Source organism: Felis catus, chromosome A2 (assembly GCF_018350175.1).
Source record: "Felis catus isolate Fca126 chromosome A2, F.catus_Fca126_mat1.0, whole genome shotgun sequence".
In the NCBI taxonomy this organism is placed as follows: Eukaryota; Metazoa; Chordata; class Mammalia; order Carnivora; family Felidae; genus Felis; species Felis catus.
The window spans coordinates 28,495,124-28,508,659 of NC_058369.1; the positions used below are offsets into that span (position 1 = coordinate 28,495,124).

At 38.0% G+C, this 13,536-nt stretch overlaps 1 protein-coding gene across 7 annotated transcripts in view; it reads right to left on the minus strand.

Annotated features, from left to right (window-relative positions):
- The window catches only part of FHIT (fragile histidine triad diadenosine triphosphatase), a 1,423,954-nt gene that overhangs the window by 1,031,136 nt on the left and 379,282 nt on the right, over positions 1 to 13,536 (minus strand). The gene's annotated exons all lie outside the window — the stretch shown is intronic.

Sequence of the window (13,536 nt, forward strand, 5' to 3'; positions counted from 1 at the left end):
AGACAGAAGAGGGAAGGAAGGAGGGAGAAAGGAAGAAAGGAAGGAACCCTGTCACCAGTTCTAAAGTGCACTTAAACCGGTCACAGATGGCTGATTGTTTACGGATAAAACTCAAAACTATGTTTTAATAATCAGTGAGACTGATGGTGATTCCTCCCAGGTTGGCTCAGCTTGGAGGGCTGACTTTAAGTTCAGCCAGCAGAGGGAACCATCTGTCATTTGCAAAGACACAGAGCTCGGCCAGGGGAACAGCAACAGACCGTCAGTAGCCATTATCTTCAGCACAGACCATCACCTCTGGAACCACAGGGAAGAAGGAAACATGCATTTACAGACAAAGTAAACTGAGAGCACGCCATGGACATCTTTTCACCCTTTCTCAAAGGCTCGTTGTAATTTTCTAGAATCAAGGGAACAATATACTTGATTAGTTCTCAGCAGACTTAGCAGTTTTGCTTTTCATATTTCTCTGTGAAGCAAGTCTGCCATTAACCTTCTATGTTCTATGTTCAGATTCTTCCCCCTCCAGAATGGAATTCGAGCTTGAAAAAAAGAGTTAGAGTTAGCTTTAAGACAGTTTTTGCTGCTAATAACCAAAAGATCCTCCTTAAGACAAGGAGGTCATTCTTTAAAGAAGCTAGAATGTTGCTTCTCTTCCTAGTGGGAGAATCCATGGAGAGAGAAAGCTTGCAGAACAGTTCAGTAATCGTGAAAGCCCCAAAGGAAATGGTACTTCCTCCTGGGTCAATACTGTGTATTTTAAAATGCCTTCTATGTACACTTACTTGAGAGACCTTAAGGCCTTGAAGAAGCAGTTAGCCAAACACTTAAAGGAAAAGCTGGCAATCCCCACATCTGTACCGAACGGACCGAGGAGGCAGACAGCACTAATACAGTGCCGCACTTACCTCAATAGCTTCACCCCATGGAGGTCCTAATATTTAAATAGTATCCTTTTTTGTGTGTCATCCTACAGGCGGGGTTGGAATTTAAAACAAACAAACAAGGTAGAAAGGGAAAGTTATGAATAAGTTACCAATGTAAACGTGCTATTTTTCTGCCTTTGAATTTGGGTGATGATAAACATGATTCCGCACATGGAAATTAGACTTTTCAGAGCTACTACACTGAATCATTTAATTTGTCTAACGACTTATAATAACGTGGCCACGCTGCACTGCATTAAACATTGGGTTTTCAAACCAACAAATGAAATATGTGATAACCCCTTCCAAATGGAACCTCAGCAAAGGGCATTCAGCAAGGGGGCTGCACACCACAGAGGGCGGGTAAAACAAACATCCTACACCAATCCTGTGAGAACAAAAGAAAGAATCATACAGCCTCTGGTTCTACAGTGTCTGTTACCTTCTAGAAACACAGCTGAAACCTCACAATGAAATGGGGCGGTGGGGGGGGGAGGGGTGCGGATTGCTACTTTGGGTTGTCACAAAGTAACTTACCACACACTATTCAAGACACATGTGGACACCATCGCTTTGTGCTTCCAGGTCATTAACCTGAGGAAGCTTTAGCAAAATAGCACAGGGAGACGATTTTGCATAGTGGGTAAGAGTATTTGAATCCTGGGCTTTACCAATCAAATAAGTGCATGACTCTATCCAAGTTCTCAGCCTCCACGCTCATTCTCCACAATGGTAAGAATGGGGATAATAATTTTGCCTTCCTCATAGAGTTATGAGGGGGACAATTTACGTAAAGGACGTGGGCATGGTTAGAATTCAGTAGAGTAGTTATCATTACTTGTATTTTACTCATCATCATTGTCATCATTATTCTTACATTAAACTGATCTACATTTTCATACATTATCCTCATTTTCATTCAAAGTTCATTAGAAGCACAAGGAATTTTTAACTTATATTCACTTAAAGAATTTACTGAGTATCTATTAAGTGTTAAGCACTATGCTAGGGTCTGGGGTACAACGTGATCAAAATCAAGCCATACCTATGACTCCTGGAGGCTGTGAGGGGAGCTTCACACAAGCCAAGGACCACCAGGAAGCCTATCTTTTCCAGTTGAGCCAACAGCTCTAAAGGAAAGGAGTAGATCATTCTAAGAGTTGCTAAAGCAAAAGGGGTTGACTTAACTGTGAGACTTGCAGAATGAGAAGGAGGTAAGTAAGGTCTGGAAGGACGGCATTCTAGGGAGAAAGAACACAACATTCAAAGACAGAGTACATAGTGCATCTTCATTATTAAAAGTTGCTGGGGCACCTGGGTGGCTCAGTCGGTTAAGCAGCCAACTTTGGCTCAGGTCATGATCTCGTGGTCCGTGAGTTCGAGCCCCGCATCAGGCTCTGTGCTGGCAGCTCAGAGCCTGGAGCCTGTTTCAGATTCTGTGTCTCCCTCTCTCTGACCCTCCCCCATTCATGCTCTGTCTCTCTCTGTCTCAAAAAAAATAAACGTTAAAAAAAAAAAAAAGTTGGTGCAGGGGCGCCTGGGTGGTTCAGTTGCTTGAGTGTCTGACTCTTGATTTCACGTCAGGTCATGTGATTGAGCCCAGAGTTGGGCTCTGTGCCGCCCCTGAGTTAGGCTGAGTGTAGAGCCTGCTTAAGATTCTCTCTCTCTCTCTCTCTCTCTCTCTCTCTCTCTCTCTCTCTCTCATAAAAAAATAAAAATAAAAAAGTTAATGCAGAACTCTGCATTGAATAGTTCAATTTAATAAACAACTATGTATCAAATACCCCTCATGAGCCAGGCCCTGTGCTGAGCCCTGGGACACAAGAGTAAGCAAAGCAGATATGGTCCATGTTCTCTGCCTCACCTCCCAGTACTTATTCCTTTGTTTAACAAATGCACTCAAATCAGCATTTGCAACCAAGAATTCTACCTTTAGCTTTAATCCCAAAGAGATTCCATGTGGAAAAACTGTAATGCTTTGTCTGGTCAGACAAGGTATGTTACATATGGCAAATAGTTCCCTTTTTTCCGCCTTAGGGGCCAGGAAACTTACAACCAAATTTAGTTCGTTCCAAGGACCTACCAACTTCACTTAGTAGTAAAGATGGTGACATTTACGTTTTACAGGTAACTGTTCAATTGCTTGCACACTACCTTCAGTTTAGTAGACAGTTTCAAATTTTAGGGGGAGTCGGTCAAAGGGGAAAAGGAAAGGAAAGTAAAAGAGGAACATAAGGGCAAGTTTCTTGAGGTCTGGGAACTGTCCAAAGCACCTTTTGAAATTTTCATGGTACCTAAAATAGATCCTGCATAAAATACCATCTCATTGCTGAATGGATAAATGAAGAATACAAACCTTTCCTAGATCAACTTGGATTCGGTTTAGAGGGTGGGAGGAGTGATATTCACTTATTTCTCTCTTATCTCCAGTTTGAGAGGGAGAGCTCAAAAAGTAGCTAAAACATTTAGCATGATTATCGCTAAGAACAACTGTTGAGACCACAAGAAGAAACTGGTAAGAGAACTCGAAGATATCCTTAGTGATATATTTAAGAGAATGAGGTCCTCACAACAGAATGTTTCTCTTTCTTACTTGCATGCTAGCCAAAACAAGAGAAATGTCACGGTTCTCACTTATGTCTAAATAATGGGGGAAAATGTTTAGTTTCTTTATGACAAAATTATAATATATTTGCAATTCTATTTCCTGATGTTTTCTCAGTTATTTTGGAAAAGATCTGGTGGTCTCTTTTATATCAAAACTCCAAATTGGGGAAATGAAACTGTAGTAATAATCTATGTGGTTAACCGCCAGGAAGAAGGGTACAAATTTAAAAGAAGTTTAGAAGACACCTATTAGCGATTAGAGTACTGTAGACTTCTGACTTGTTCATGGCCAAATCGATCCGATTCTCTCTCTCTCTCTCTCTCTGTCTCTCTCTCTGTCTCTCTCTCTCTCTCTCTCTCTCTCTCTCTCTCTCTCTCTCTCTCTCACACACACACACACACACACACGCAAAATTACATTTAAGGAGATACTACAACATTCCATCCTTGTCATTAGCTCAACATATTAATGAGACTTTCTGAATTCATCTCCAACCACGAACTGGCTGTTGACATGATGTAACAGCAGTAACTCATATACAGTTTGCTTCAAGTACCTGGCAAATACCAGTTTCATAATGCTTCTATTCGTTGACAGGTGGAAAATTAAATCATTTCTGCATCCTCCTAAGATTAAATCATTTCTGTATTCCAAAGAAACACTTCAGTGCTCACCAGTACATCCCTGCCCCAACTAGTTGATAAACTGAAAAGAAGAGAATATTAAGGGATGGTGCTTGAGGAAATAGTTCAAAGGGGAAACTCAGAAAACGAGATTGTGAAGATCTATAATGAGATTTTTCAAAACGGCGCGGTGAGGGAAGGAAGGAGTTGCAGCTGAGTAACATATGTTTTTAAGAGGTAAGTTATTCCTTAAAGCAATTACCAAAATGTGAGAGTTGCTCTGGTGGTTCTCAACCTTACACTGGAAGAACTTCTTAGAATGCAAGACTAAGAGAGCCAATTACTTCAGCACCAAGCTATGTCGTAAATCTCTGGATCTGGCAGTTCAAAAAAACTCTTGGAAAGTGTTCTTATAAAATCCTCACTAACAACTCTGACTTTATAAATGTAGACTCTAAAAGGATGAATGAAAACTAACCAATTAGGTAGCAAAGTAGAGAAGAGAGAGCACTGAAGAAAAAGGCCTTCCAGACTTTCAGTTGTAGTTCTACCACTTAACTAGCTCTGAGAGTTAGATCCTATTTGTAATAAAAACCACATCATAAAAAATTAACAATTACACTGCACTTAGTATGCCAAGGGCTTTCCACGCATTATCCAATGTAATCCTGGTAACAACCCATGAGGGAGAAACTCACCCGAGGCCTGGCTGGAGAAGGGGGTTGAGTGGCTTGTCCAGTGCCACCTGACTGCTCTGAGTGGTGGAGTCAGGATTCAAACACAAGATTCCCCAACCCCAGAGTCCAGCCCTCAACCATCCACTGGGCAGACAGGCTCAATAACCTCTTAGAATTATCTAAAAGGCTTCTGAGGTGCTATTATTCTGAGTCAAGTTAGGATGGAGAATAGAAAAAGCTCAGGCTTTGAAGTGACTTCATGGCCTTGATTCTCAGATAACACTACTCCCTTACAGACCAGCTTAAGGATTAGAGATGATACGAGAGCCACTAGTCTACAGCAATAATAAAGATAGCCTTTACACAATGCCTGCTATGTGTCAGGCACTAAGCATTTTTCACACATTAAATCATGCAATCTTTACAATGACTTTAAAAATACTATTATTTATTTTTAGTCCCATTCCACAGATGAGGAAACAGAGGCAAAGAAAGTCTCTTGGCTTAAATCACAGACTTATTAAATTGCATATCTAGGATTCCAATCCAAATAGACTGACTCACTCAGTGAATCACGTACATTGGACACAATCCATGGATCTGTAATATGAAGGACCTTGGTTATTTCCTAAAGTCTATCAGTCTCATCCAGACTTTCAGCTAAACTCAGGAGGATCAAACAATCCATATGTGTGTCCAGAAGGCCTGCCTACTTCTGGCTTCAGCAACTTCAGCAGGAACCAGCTAGAGAAATAAATTGCATAGATCATATATGTATGACTAGGACTTTCTTTTTTCTTAGTCTCCTAGCTGATTGCTTCCTTCATTTTAATACCATGTTGCTTTAGGTTTCCTAATAAAAACACTGCAGTTCCATACAAGTTTTTCCTGCTTTCGATCTGAGAAAAATTCAGTCCCTTATTCATTTTTAAATTATTTAAATAACAGATTTTATTTAACCCAATATGTAAAAATATTATTTCAACATGTAATAAAAATTAACAAGATACTTTACATTTTTTTATATGAAGTATTCAAAATTCTGAGTGTGGTTTACATTTACAGCCCATCTCAAATCAGACTAACCACATTGCAATGCCCAGGAGTCACATGATGCTAGTGGCGACCATATTGAACGACACAGGCCTGGCGTGATTGACTTGAAGCATGCCCTGGTCATCGGTATTTCTAGGTCTGCTTCCTTGGGCAGGTCAAATTCCCCAGAAAAATGTCTTCCAATCCCCTGCCTCAGTTTTATAAACCTGGCTGCCTATGAATCCAGGATCTAAGTTGGAAAGAGTGAGAGCCCCATTATGGGGACTTTCGTGGCATACCCCTGTTTTCACCATCAAACCCCTGTCCTCAACTCTACCCAATAAAGGATGTCTGGGATGTTTCCAGTTTTGGGCTATTACAAATAAAGCTGTCATGAACATTTGTGTACAGGTTTTTGTGTGAACATAAATTTTCATCTCCTTGGGATAAGTGCCCAAGAGTATGGGAAGTGTATGTTTGGTTTTGTAAGAAACTGCCAAACCATTTTCCGTTCTATTTCCCACCAGCAATACATGAGTAATCCAGTTTCTCTGCATCCTCACCAGCACTTGGTGTTATCATTAGCACTATACACTTATCAGAATGGCTAAAATAAAAAAACAATAACTATACACTTATCAGAATAGCTAAAATAAAAAAAAAATAATGGTAACACCAAGTGCTGGTGAGGATGCTGAATAAGTATATGGCGATATATCATTATGGTTCTAATGGGCATTTCCCAGATGGCTAATAATGTTGAACATCTTTTAATGTGCTTAGTTGCTGTCTGTATAACCTCTTCAGTGAAATGCCTAGGGCTTTTGCTCATTTTTTCATTGGATAGTTTGTTTTTATACTGTTAAGTTTGAAAGGTCTCTGAGTATTCTGGACACTAGTGCTTTGTCAGAAATGTGGTTTGCAAATATTTTTTCTCAGTCTGTAACTTGTCTTTTCATTCTCTTAACAGTGTCTTTAACAGAGAAAAAGTATTAAATCTAATGAAGTCCAATATGTCATTTGTTTCCCTTTCGTGTATTGTGTTTTGTGTCAAGTCTAACAGCTCTTTGCCTAGCCCTAGATCCCAAAGATTTTCTCTTACATTTTCTTCTGTGTTACAGTTTTATGGGATTTTTTTTCTATATTTAGTCCATGATACATTTTGAGTTAATTTTTATATAAGGTATGAGATTTCGTTTTAGGCCCATTTTTTGCCAACTGCTCTAGGGTCATTTATTGAAAAGGTTCTCTCTTCTCCATTGAGGGAAATTGCACATTTGTCAAAAATCAGTTGGGCACATTCATTTAGATATATTTTTGGGGTTCCCTACCCTGATCTATTGATGTATGTGCATAGCACTCCATGAATAGCCACATAGTAGCTGTCCTATAAGCTTTGAAATTGGGTAGACTATTTCTCCCATGCTATTCTTCTTCTCCAATATTGTTCCTTTGTCTCCATATAAATTTTAGAATAATCTTGTCTACATTTAAAAAAAATCATGATGTGATTTTGGTAGGAACTGCATCAAACCTGTCTATCAATATGGGGAGAACTGGTATCCTTACTATGCTGGGACTTCCAAATCATGAACACTGTATGTTTCTCCATGTATTTCAATTTTCTTTGATTTCTTTCTTTAGTATTAGGTCATTTTCAGTATGTGAGTTCTGTAAGTGTTTTATTATATTTATACCTAAGAATTTAATAATTGTTAGTTACTATAAATTGTATTCTTTTTTAAAAATTTTTTTATTTTAAGTAATGCCTGCACCTAATGTGGGGCTTGAACTCATGACTTCAAGTCAAGAGTTGCATGCTCCTGTGACTGAGCCAGCCAGGCAGCCCCCTCAGTTGTATTCTTAATTACAGTGTCTACATGTTCATTGCTAGTATACATAAATACAACTGATACTTAAAATGTATCTTATCTTCTACAACCTGTTGAACTCACATATTAGTTTTAAGAGGTTTTATTATTTTTTTTAGATCATTTAGGATTTTCCAAGTAAAAATCATGTCATCAGCAGTAGCAGGTTTTCTTTCTTCTTTTCTGTCTGTGTGCCTTTTATTTCCTTTATTGCCTTCCTGCATTGACTAGAAATCCCTGCACTTTGTTGAAAAGAACTGGCAAAAATAGACATCCTTGCCTTACCTCCTGACTTGGGGAAAAGCATTCAGTCTTTCATCATTAAGTATAATGTTAGCTGTGGGCAATTTAAAAAGATGTTCTTTATCAAGTTGAGGAAGTTTCCCTCTATTCCTATTTTTCTGAGAGTTTTTATTATATGTCAGTATTGAATTTCGTCAAATCCTTTTTCTGCATCAAGATAAAATCATATGATTTTTTTCCCTCTTTTGTGTGGTTAATTAAATTGATTAGCTTTTTAATGTCAACCCAGCCTTGTATCCCTGAAATAGAGCCCATGGTTATCATGTATACCTTTTTAATGAATTCTATTTGCTAATACGTTGTTAAGAAGTTGGGGGTTTATAAATGTAAGGGTTATTGATCTATAGTTTTCTTTTTTATATTGTTTCTGCCTGACTTTGGTATCTAGATAATAGTAGCTTCATAAAATGAACTATACCTTCTTCTATTTCCTAGAAGAGTCTTTGTAGAATTGATGCTAATTCATCTTTAAATGTTTGGTAGAATTCTCCAGCAAAATAATCTGGACCTGAGATATATTTTGGGGGGGGGGGGCAGTTAAACTTATTTCAATTTCTTTAATAGTTAAAAGACTATTCAAACTATTTCATACTAGGTAAACTGTGAGATTGAGAAAGGGATTTATTTTTTTCTAAGTTGTCAAATTTATGTGTGTAGAATTGTTCATAGCATTCCTTTACTATCCTTTTGATAGGTGCAGGGTCTATTGTGTTTCATTTCTGAGACTGGTATTATATGTCTTCTGTCCTTTTTTCTATGTCAGTCTTCCTAGTTGTTTGCCAATTTTATTAATTTCTTTGAAGAAACAGCTGCTCCCGCTTTCTTTTAATTAATACATGTATTACAGGTATATCTCTTCCTTCCTTTTACTTCTAATCTGCCTCTATGGTTATATTTGAAGGGAGTTTCTTATAGAGAGTATATAGTTGGGTTGTGTTTTTTTAAACAACTCTGCCAGTCTGCTACAAGTGGAGTATTCAGACCATTTAACTTTAATATAATTACTGATATTTTATGTCCTAGCCTAGCATTTTATTTTTGTTTGTTTGCTGTTTCCTCTCTGGTTTTTGTGTTTCTGTTTTTGCTTTCCTGCCTTCTGGTAGGTTATTCGAATTGTTTTTTTTTTTTTTTTTGAATTCTATTTTGATATACCTAAAGTGTTTTTGAATACATCTCCTTGTAGAACTTTTTTGCTCTATGTATTATATATTCATAACTTATAAAATAACTGGTGGAATTTTATCAATCTAAATAAAATATAGAAACCTGGCCTCCTTTTATGTCCCTTTACGCTCCCCATTTATAATTCTCTTATTAAATATTTCAATCATTTGCATCTACATCAGAAACTACTATAATTTTTGCTTCAATCTTTAAATATAATTTAGAAATTTCAGGAATAAAAGGTAAGCCTAATGTATTTATCAATATTTTTGCTTACTGTGGTTTTTCTTCCTTCCTGTGTTCCAAGGATCCATTTTTTTTTTTAAATCATTTTCCTTCTGTTAGCCATTCTTTTAGAGTAGCTCTGTTGGTCACAAATTCTCTTGGTTTTCCTTCATCTGAAAAAAAAAATCTTGACTTCCCTTTCATTCCTAAAGGATGTTTTCACTGGTTATAGCATTCTGAGTTAACTCTGGGTTGACTATCATTTTCATTCAGTACTTGAAAGCCTTAAGTTCCTAAGTCTTAGCAGAAATTCAAAAATAAGACAGGTAGAGGGGTGCCTAGGTGGCTCAGTCAGTTGAGCGTCTGACTTTTGCTCAAGTCATGATCTCACAGTTCATGAGTTCAAGCCCCACATAGGGCTGGCTGCTGTCAGCACAGAGCCTGCTTTGGATCCTCTCTGTCTCCCTCTCTCTCTCTGCCCTTCCCCTGCTTGCGCTCTCTCTCTCTCTCTCTCAAAAATAAATAAACATTAAAACAAAATAAGACATGTAGAAAAAGCTAAAAATATATACATAATAAACTGGATCCTGTTGAGTTGAACCATCACGAGGCTATAAGGAACTCTGATTCTGGCAGGAGGAATAGCCATGTAATAATAATTACGTGTTTAAGTGCAAAAATGCAAGTATGTAATGGTCACAGTGCCGATGCACAGAGTGAGCTGTAGCGCTTGGGAGAATCGGCAGAAGCTTCTCAGAGATCTGTGAGCTGAATTCTAAAGGTTCAATAGTTAAAGGAGTTTCCAAGGAGAGGGGGAAGCATGTGCAAAAGCCCTAAGAGAAGAGAACATGGCATGTTCGGGACATGATATGAAGTAATGCCAGACTGAAGTACAGAACATTTCTAGGCATAAGGGGAGAAGATGGAAACACAGGTAAGGGGGTGCAGGAGGCCTTCATCCTCTCCTAAGGAGTTTAAACTTCATCCCAGATACCCCCAAAGAACTGCAAAATAGATGAAACTGGTGAATATAATATTCAAACAATGACAGCTAGTGGGACACACTTTTAAATGTAGCTTTTCAATGACTCATTATCTTTATTCTCCTATATATCAAAACTTAGTTTCTGTACTGGTAGGAAGGAAGCGTTAACAGCCAATAAAATTAGAAGACTCGGCTGAGTCGCTGCCTCTTGCAGTCCATTTTAAACACACTCCGTCCTTCCTGCGGAATGATTTCAGGGTCTCTGCAATGGGTAAGGGAAGGAGCCTGGCAGGGGTCAATGGCTAGATGGCAGCATGTTAAGCGAGGTGTTTCAGCTTTCCTGTAGCTTTGAATTCTCCAGATTTTGTCAGTTTTTGTCAAATGTAGTTTGCATTATTTACTAAATAAAAATTTCCAACGGCTGAAAAATAAATATCAGGTTTGGGTACACCATGTCAAAATTACGCTCTGAGCTCCAGAAATGTCCACAGGACCTTCAGAGAGAAATATCCCTATCCCTCACAACCATTTATCATGTTGACCCCTTTCCCCGCAACATACCCCTCTCCCACCCACTATGAGCATCTACATTATGTTCTAGAATCTAGATGGAAGTCTGTTTGGGTTTCATATAGATGGGTATCACTGATTATAACTAGTATCACATTTTCAGTGAAAATTAATTTCAGCAAGCGTATAGAAATAAAAAGCAGAATAAAATTTAAAAACCTCTATGCATGCGGTGCCTACGTGGCTCAGTCAGTTGAGCATCTGACTTCGGCTCAGGTTATGATCTCGCCGTTCCTGGGGTTAGGACTCCATGTCGGGCTCTGTGCTGACAGCTCAGAGCCTGGAGCCTGCTTCGGATTCTGTGTCTCCCTCTCTCTCTTTCTCTGCCCCTCCCTTACTTGGCACTCTCTCTCTCTCTCTTCTCTCAAAAAATAAAAATTAAAAAAAATTTGTTAATAAAAAATAAAAAGAAATAAAAACCTCCATGTGCAACATGAGTGCCTATTTGGGCACAGTGTTATTTCCTTCTCAGTCCCAATCATTTTTAAAAGTCATATTTATTGCTACCGAATTGTATATTAAAAACGCTTACAATGGAAAATTTTATGTTATTTATATTTTTCCACAATAAAAAAAATTGTCAAAGTTAAACAGAAGAAGAGAAAAGAAATGAGTGCCACATCCATGCTGCTTCTCAAAGGGAGACATTGGCCATGCCTTGGAAGCAAGGAAGGGAAGACACACTGGGTAGTTGATCTAATTCAGAGCTGGTGGTGAGGGGTCTTCAGTTGCATTAGGAGCTCCATAGCATTCAATCTCTTTTTAAAGGAAAGAAATTTGCAAGCCTGATGGACTTGAAAGAAATGCCTCCTTTTTAGAACAGAAAAAGAGCATATGAAAGTTTCCCATTGAAAATGAAGAAGCGAACTGGAACATTAACAGACAGGGAGCAAGGAACCAAACATCGTCAACCTGTTTAGCTCATGCACATCAGAATGTGAAGACATTTGCTTGCATTCCTTTGCCACCGAAGATAATTTTCTTTTAATTCCCATTTCTTTTATGGTGTGTGTGTTGTTTTGTTTTCTCTCTGTGGCTACTGTTCGAAAGTAAGTTAACTGTATGAGTACAAACTGGGATCTGTATATGTTCCAGCCCCATACTCTTTGGTGAACTTGACAATTTGAATGGATCAGGCTTCCAAAAGTGGAAAATTATTCCCACAAAATTACTATCTTGTGAGAAAATGTCCCTTCTGAAAACACTTTCTAGTCTTGATAAGAACTAAAATACCTTGCTACCTGAAGGCATGTTAATTAAATTTAAAAGATTATCATGTCAAGGGAGAATAACCCTAATCAACCTGGGAATCTGCTTTTCTCAAATATGTTGAGAGCCGGTATTTATTTAGAACTTATCTGTATGCTTCCCTCCATTCTCTACACAGTGTTTTATTTCTCCCCAGGTCCTTCTTGACATCTTTTTCCACACTGCCTTGAGGCCCTTCTCATCCAGTTACACAACAAACTATACCTGAATTATGTTCAAATAAGCAGGGAGACTGGCATCTTCTGTAGAAAACATATGGGCTATCAGAAGTGATGTCCTGAATTGTTGCCTCATCATGACATTACTTTAATGAAGGCACTATTTCATATGTGTAATAAACAATATGGTGTCTAATAGATTTGTGTAAAGTGCCTAAAATTAAGCAAGCACAATTACATGAGTTAGTATCATATTATCATGCAGCACTACATTTGATAATTAAAAAACAAATGAAAAGCCAGCCCACTGTCTTCATTGAAACTGTCAGTTGCAGATTTTTACTTTAAACTCTACTGGTCATTACTCTACCCTCTTCTGTGTTGGGTCGTTATTTTATCTAGAAAACTCCAAACCCATTTTTTCATCCATACATACTACACGGAACCTTAGATTCTCCTAATGACCCAACAGATTTTTGGATAGTTAACTATCCTACTGTAACTGGTCTTGTTTAGAAGAAATGAAAGTTAAGATTGTGGCGGTAAAGGACAAGCTGTCAACCCATTAAATAAATTCCTGTTGAAAAGTTACTAAATGCACTGAGTATTAACATAATTTATTAGAGCAATTAGAACACATCCTTGTTGTCTTTTAATTAGATTATTCCTTGTTCTGATAATTACACTAGACAAGGAAGAATAATAGTTTCAGGATTCTAAGATCATCTGTAGACTATGTGGAAAGAGAATGATCAATAATGCTAATCTACTAGAACACTTAAATTTCCAGAAAGAGATCTTTTATCATGAGCAATCCTTTGTATAATCAGCATTATTTCTCAATGTCTATGATAATCCTTCCCAAAGTTTAAAAGTAAAGATGCTAGACAAATAACATTTATTGCACTGTTGAAAACCCAGTCAGGCTGGGCCACCTCTGGCCTCTACCGGCTCAGACATTGCTTCACTCTCTTGCAAAATGCCAACAAATAACCACAAATGAAGGATTTAAGATTCCATGCAGAGCAGCATGGCCAGGAGTCTGAATATCTAACAGAGAAAAGACATGATTTTTAAGTTCTGATCCTAAGAGAGGAGTCATAAACTTCCCAATTTAAAAAT